Raw genomic sequence first — 7,525 nt, 5'->3', positions numbered from 1 at the left:
AAGAAGAAAGGGAAAAGTATGGCCACGCCGGGAGGAGGTTTCTTTGGGACCCGTCGCCCGGGAGGGGTACAAGTCCCGTGCAACCTGGCCGGGAAGCGGCCGAGCTTCGGCCGACCCCGACTTGTCCTCACCACTCGGAGAACATTATTAATGTGGCCGGGATCAAACCCTCTACCTCGTGACCTTCCACCGCCTCCTCGTGACTCGGAGACGCCTAATCACAACTATGACGGCCGGGCTTGGAGTCAGACCCATTTGATGGCCGGTGCCATGCTCCCGCTCCAAGATTACTTTGTGAATTTTCTTGTATTTGTCGGCCTTGCGCCATACCAACTTATTCCTCAAGCTTACCGCCTGCTCTCAGGCTTATTCATTTTTTACACCGCCCGTGGCTGGGGGTCTCCCAGCCCGGCGGAAATTTTATATTTTTATGAACTTGTATCCGTCCCCAAGAAAGGGGACAAACTTAAGGATGGTTTTTATGGGTTCCGGATCCACCCGCTAACGAGGGGATGGTTCCATATAATAGGCGTACTCATGTTAAGGAGTACCGCCACCGCTTTTTCTTCTCGTCCGGTTCGTAGCCGTGGACCACCCGGAGCTTCTCACGGAGTGGGTGCGGATCCCACCTTACCGGCGGACGCTCCCCACTCAGCTTTCCTTCGAAGGGCCCAAGCCTTCGCCTCCTACGACCATGCCGATCTTGATGTCGGGGGCCTGGTCACCACGGAGAATTGTAGGAAGGCTAAACTTATCCTTTCTCATCAATCCGTGGATGACTCCAACCTCTCCAAGGTCATCTGCCCCAATGTGAGGGCGCCGGTTGCGGAGAAGGCCTTCCGGGATGAGCTCATTGCTACGGCAGAAGAAGTACCAAGATTATCTCTACCTAAGGCCCAGGAGAAGGCGTACTCTAAGGCCCAGGCCGCCTCTGGGAGAGGGCTTCGCGTGGGGAGTCCGGTGGTGCGAAGGAGCCAAGCCATTGGCGGGAAGTCCGAGGCTAAATTTTTTGACAAGATACTTCAAGAAGAGATTGGGGGTCCTTCCGCCGGGAGGCCCCTTCGTCTTGAAGGTTCTTCCGAGAATCGACTTCCCGGCCTCGGCCTTCACCCCGAACCAAACTCGGGTGCTCCCGGTGCATAGCACTTCCGGTGCGGTGGTAAGTCTCCCTTGATAATTCGCTATGTTCCTTCCGATGATGAATATACCAGTCATAGGCCCATAGGGTTCGACGAGCGTCTCCGTAGGTTTAAGATGCCGTCGACCCTGGGGGATCATTTGAAGGAATTTTATTTTACGAACTTAGAGATTACCTAGGTCGGTCCGGATGGGCTCCGGCCCTCCGAACCTATTCCCTTAGGTCCGTCGGCTTACATAGCGTCCGGTGGTTTCGGCCCTCGGACGGTTATCTTGGAGATGATGCCGCCGCATTAAAGTTCGGACTTTGCTAGGGCCGAATTAGGAAGTTCGGGTAGGAGTAGCTTATTTGCCGCATCTTTTATAAGCGGTTCCTCACGAACTTCTAACACTTGCTTATTTTTTTGGAACAGTACCTCCATGGATGCCATCCCGGAACACTTGCCGGGGTTCATACTCCCGTGGCTCCTCCGGCTTTCACCCCCTCTCCCCCGGCTCCTTCCTTGAAGGTTCCTTCCGGCGTTCCCCCCGAAACCATTGACTTAGTGGATGACGAGGAGGTGCTTCCGGGAGAAGGCCAAGGGAAAGGGTGGGACTTCTCGGAGGAAGCCGCTGAGGGTACTGGAGAGCCTCAAGCCCCTCCAGTGGTAGCAGAGGAGGACGAGGAGGAGCCTGAAGTGGCTCTGATTCGCAAGCGTAAGGGCAAGATGATTGCCCAGGACGAGCCGAAGAGGCCTCGGAGGGCCGACACTCCTGCTCATGGCCTAGACGGCGGGGTTTCCCCGATGGAGGAAAATCCTGCTCCTCCCCACATTGATCTTACCCCGATTCCGGGGGATGAGGTGAGGCAGGAGCTTCGCATAGCCAAACACAACTATGCTATGGACGAGTACTCCCGGGGGTATGCCGAGGTGGAGGCCCTTAGGAGGATTCTGCGAGCTGAGGTTGAGGCGAGCATCAACCACCCGGACTATCATGATCCGTGGAACCTCAATCTGGACCCCTTAACGGACTGGTTCCGTCCCCTCCTAGGGCCCACTTTGGCTCCCTTTGCCGCGGAGATGACCGGTGAGTTCGCCTCTCAGCTTACACGTTGTGCGCCCAAGCGGTTTGCCACTTGTGCTTCCCTGAACTCTATCTTCCAGGTCCAGGACCTCAGCCATTCTCTCACCGTGGTAAGTACTTTGCAATTTTTTGCGTTTCCTTTTTGTTGTTTGTATTTTGTTTTCTTCCTTTGAGAAATTTTTCCTTATACCTCGTTATGGTTCGCCTTGCCGCCGAGGCCGGTCGCCTCTCAAGGAACATCATAAACCATGGCTTCGCTCTGTCCGACTTTGGGGACATGAACGACGTCAGGAAGGTCCTCCAAGACCTCACAGCGGAGAGGCAGATCTACCAGGAGGCTGCCGAGCGCCAGGAGGCAGCGGCCAAGGCCAAGGAAGAGGAGGCCCACCGGAGGGAGGCTCAGGCGGAGACCATGATCTAGGACGAGGCCCAGCGGAGAGACAGGATGGAGGCCCATCATCAGGAGGAACTAAGGGCTCAAACCGAGGCTGTCGAGAAGGTCAGGCGAGATCTCCGGGAGGCCAGGGAGGCTTCGGGTGAAATGGCCGCCAAGGTGAGGTCTCTAGAGGAGACTCACCAGTCGGATATCGAATCCAAGGCCGCTCTAGCTGCGGAATTGAAGGAGCTTAGGGATTACAAAGATCAGTCTACCAGGAAGGCCAAGAGGGCCGAGCTCCTTTCTCCTGTCTTCTGCACCCGGTGCCCGAAGCGCTTTGATGATGGTGTCTACATGGCTTGGGCCACCAATGATCAGAGTATCAAGCTTACTTTTTATCCCAAACCCGAGGACATGATTGCCAAATTTCGGGAAAAGAAGAAGAGGCTTGATGCTGAGCTTGAGGCACGGATTGGACCTCGTCTTCCACCGCGGGCTGACTGAGCTGCCGTATTATTGACCCAAATTCTACCCGTTCTTCTTATAACTTTTTTTTTTGTTTGTACATACTTGCTGCTGCCTTAGAACAATTTACATATAGGCGGCAGCTTTTATTTGAAGGGGAGACAATTATATCTTAAGGCCTGTCCCCGGGCCATTTACATGTGTATGACCTACCCTTCGGGCTAGGATATTTTTTTTCTTATATATATGCGATCTTTATTTGTCACACTTAAGTATTTTAACCTGTCCTTTGGCTCAGGGTTTTTATACTTACGCTCTTTATTTTTGCGCATATTTTTTGACCTGCCCTTTGGGTCAGGATATTTTACTTAGATTGACCTGCCCTTTGGGTCAGGATATTTTACTTAGATTGACCTGCCCTTTGGGTCAGGATATTTTACTTAGTTTGTTTTTGTTTGTCCGTGCGGTATACCCTAGTACCCCCCTGAGTGGCATAGAAACTTTGTTTTTAAGGCACTCAGTTTTATTTAGTATAGAGGAGGCATACATTTGGACGGTACAAACCCTTTGAACAAAATCTAAGTTTAATTCGCTATTGGTAATATTTTCTGAGGTGATCGGCATTCCAGGCTCTTGGGACAGTAGTTCCGTCCATTCTTTTCAGTTTGTAAGTGCCAGAACCGATTTCGTCCTCGATTTCATATGGTCCTTCCCAATTTGGTCCAAGTACCCCCACTCCGGGTTCTTGGGTGGCTGGAAAAACCCTTCTTAGGACCATATCCCCAATAGCGAATTTTCTATTTTTAACCTTGGAGTTAAAATACTTGGTCACCTTCTTTTGATAAGCAGCCATCCGTATTTGGGACTCATCCCGGAGTTCTTCGACTTGATCCAGAACCTCTTGGAGCAGTGGCACGATTGGTGGCCGGATCATAAGTCGTCCTCCCGTGGGATGGGAATAATGTTTCCACCGGACCATTGCTTCACAACCGTACGCCATCGAGAACGGCGAGTGACCTGGTTGTGGTTCTGGGGTCGTCCGTAGGCCCACAATACCCTTGGCAATTCTTCGGGCCGGCTATTTTTACAGCCGCAGCTTCTTTTTCAAGGTGACCTTTAGGATCTTATTGATCGCTTCCGCCCGGCCGTTTGTTTGAGGCCGGCTACCGCGGAGAAGCTTTTTTACCACTCCGTGTTGGTTGCAAAAGTCAGTAAATTCCTCGCAATCAAATTGCTTTCCATTGTCTGAGACTATCTTGTGAGGCAAGCCGTATCGACACACTATGTTTTTGATAACAAAGTCCAACGCCTTCTTAGCGAGTTATTGTCTTCATAGGCTCGGCCTCGTCCACTTGGTGAAGTAGTCTACTGCTACTATTGCATACTTTACCCCTCCTTTTCCCGTAGGTAGAGACCCGATGAGATCTATTCCCCAGACCGCGAAGGGCCAGGGGCTGGTCATCAAAGTGATCTCATTTGGAGGGGCTCTCGGTATGTTCGCGTACCTTTGGCACGAGTCACACTTTTGGACATAGTCTATGCAATCTCTTTTCATTGTTGGCCAGAAGTATCCCTGCCTCAATATTTTCTTTGAGAGGCTGGGTCCTCCCGTATGATCTCCACAGAACCCTTCATGGACCTCCAGCATGATTTGTCTAGCTTCAGGGTCCGATACACACCTTAAATAAGGCATGCTGAGTCCTCTCCGGTAGAGAATTTGATCCATCATTACATAACGATGAGCCTGATACTGAATCTTTCGAGACAGTGCCCTCTCTTGGGGCAACTCACCTGTGGTTATGTACTTTATGATGGGGACCATCCAGCTGGGTTCTTGCCCAACCGTTTGTGTGGTCTCTTTTATTTTGATGCTTGGCTCTGCCAAGCGTTCCACTGGTACTACCCCCAGCTCTTCGATTTCGCTGTCCGAGGCTAACTTAGCCAGACAGTCCGCGTGAGCGTTCTTTTCTCGGGGGATTCTTTCTATTTTATAGTCCGTGAATTCGTGGAGTAGTTCTCGGACTATTGTTACGTACGCGGCCATCCTTTCGCCGCGAGTTTGGTATTCTCCGGAAACCTGGTTTACAACCAGCTGAGAATCGCTGTAGACTTCCACCCTCTTGGCTCCTACAGCTTTAGCCAATTTTAGCCCTGCTATCAGGGCCTCATATTCGGCTTCATTATTCGAAGCAGTGAAGTTGAATCGGAGTGCTGCCTGGAGCCGCAATCCAGTAGGTGATATCATAGCCACTCCGCTCCCGAACCATTCTCATTAGAAGCTCCATCTACAAATACTCTCCAAGTGGGGATGGGTGGCTCGGTGTATTGGGCTGTCGCCTCGGCTTCATTACATTCGGTGATGAAGTCCGCCAAGGCTTGGCCTTTTATGGAAATCCGGGCACGTAATGTAAGTCGAACTGATTCAGCTCCATCGCCCACTTGAGGAGCCTTCCGGATGCTTCAGGCTTCTGGAGAACTTGCCGGAGTGGATGATTGGTCAAGATTTTGATCGGATGGGCTTGGAAGTATGGCCTCAACTTCCTTGATGCCATCAGGAGGCAGAATACTAATTTTTCAATAACCGGGTACCTTGTCTCGGCCCCTACCATGCGCTTACTAACATAGTACACGGGGTGCTGAATTTTTTCTTCCTCCCGGACCGGTGCGACCCGACCGCATGCTCGGAGACGGCCAAGTAAAGGAACAAGTCTTCTCCAAGGACGGGTTTTGATAGGATAGGAGGTTTGGCCATGTGGTCTTTTAACCTTTTGAATGCCTCCTCGCATTCGTTTGTCCATTCGAACTTTTGGCATTTCTTCAGTATGTTGAAGAAGGGTATGCACTTGTCCGTGGACCGTGAGATAAAGCGGCTCAGTGCGGCTACCTTTCCGGTCAAACTCTGCACGTCCTTATGTTTCTTGGGGGATGGCATGTCCGGGAGAGCTTGGATTTTCTCCGGGTTCGCCTCGATCCCCCTTTGGCTGACTATGAAGCCCAAGAATTTTCCCGACTTGACCCCGAAGGTGCATTTTTTCGGATTGAGCTTCATGCCGTATCTCCGGACGACTTCGAAACATTCCTCTAAGTCGCTTGCATGGCTGTTGCATGCTTTGGATTTGACTAGCATGTCGTCTACATATACTTCCATGTTTCGTCCCAGGAGGCTTTTAAACATCCGGTTAACCATTCTTTGATAGGTTGCTCCGGCGTTTTTCGGTCCGAAAGGCATGACTAGGTAACGTTATACCCCCTTATCGGTCCCGAAGCTAGTGCACTCCCCCGGTCCGCCGTATGCATTTTTATTTGGTTGTACCCCGCATAGGCATCCATGAAAGACAACGGCTTAAATCCGGACGTGGCGTCTACCATCCTGGTCGATCCCGGGCGGCGGAAAGCGATCCTTTGGGCGGCTTTGTTTAGATGCGTGAAATCTATACAAACCCGCCAAGTCCCGTTCGGCTTGGGCACCAGACCTGATTGGCCACCATTCCGGATAGTATACGTCGCGGATCATGCTATTGGACAAAAGTTTGTCCACCTCTTTCTCTAAGGCCTCGGCTTTCACCGAGTCGAGCGGCGTCTCTTTTGCATGCGGGGGCATGTCCGGTTGACGTTGAGTACATGGGTAATGACATGAGGGCCGATGCCTGGTCATGTCCTCTTGGCGCCATGCGAAAATGTCGATGGCGCCCTTCGTTGTTTTTATTATTTTATCTTTTTCCTCCGGATCCGTGCTTTTACCTATCCGAAGTACTTTAGTGGAGTCGTCGTCGCACACTGGTATTTCTTCGACGTCCTCCATTGGTTCTACGACCCTTTCGGACCCTATGCGAGGATCCAACTCGTCCTCTTCAGCCTTCTCTATCTCAGGGGGCCCCCGGACCATAAGTACTGGCAAGTGGGTGGCAACATTGTAACATTGCCTGGCCTCTCCTTGATTTCCCCTCACCGTTCCGACTCCGGCTTCCTGGGTAGGGAATTTTAGGCATAGGGGTCGGATTGAAGTAATTGCACCAAAGTCGACGAGGGCGGCCGCCTAAGATTGCGTTGTAGGGCCGTTGGACGCCTACCACCACGAAGGTGCAATACTTGAATGTGCTTTGGGGGTATCCGGCACGGGGTAACCGGGAGCCCGACTTTTCCCATCGGGATTAGCGTTGTCCCGTTAAACCCCGTGAGCCGCGATCCACTAGGAGAGAGGTCCCGGTCGGTCAACCCTATCGCAAAGGAAGGCTTCTTTGAAGAGCAAGTTCACGGAACTTCCATTGTCAATCAGGACCCTAGCCACCACTTTATTTGCGATGGGGGTCTCTATGACCAGCGGGTCGTGGTGAGGAAAACGCACCGTCTTGGCGTCTTCTTCCGTGAACGTTATGGGTTGGTCCATTAGCCGAGGCCTTTGAGCCGGGAGTTGAGTGACCTCCCACACCTCACTGTGTCTTGCGGCCTCGGCATATCTCTTTCACTCCTTGCGAGTGTTTC

The sequence above is a fragment of the Cannabis sativa genome, chromosome X (assembly GCF_029168945.1).
Source record: "Cannabis sativa cultivar Pink pepper isolate KNU-18-1 chromosome X, ASM2916894v1, whole genome shotgun sequence".
NCBI lineage: Eukaryota > Viridiplantae > Streptophyta > Magnoliopsida > Rosales > Cannabaceae > Cannabis > Cannabis sativa.
This window is presented reverse-complemented; position numbering follows the sequence as displayed.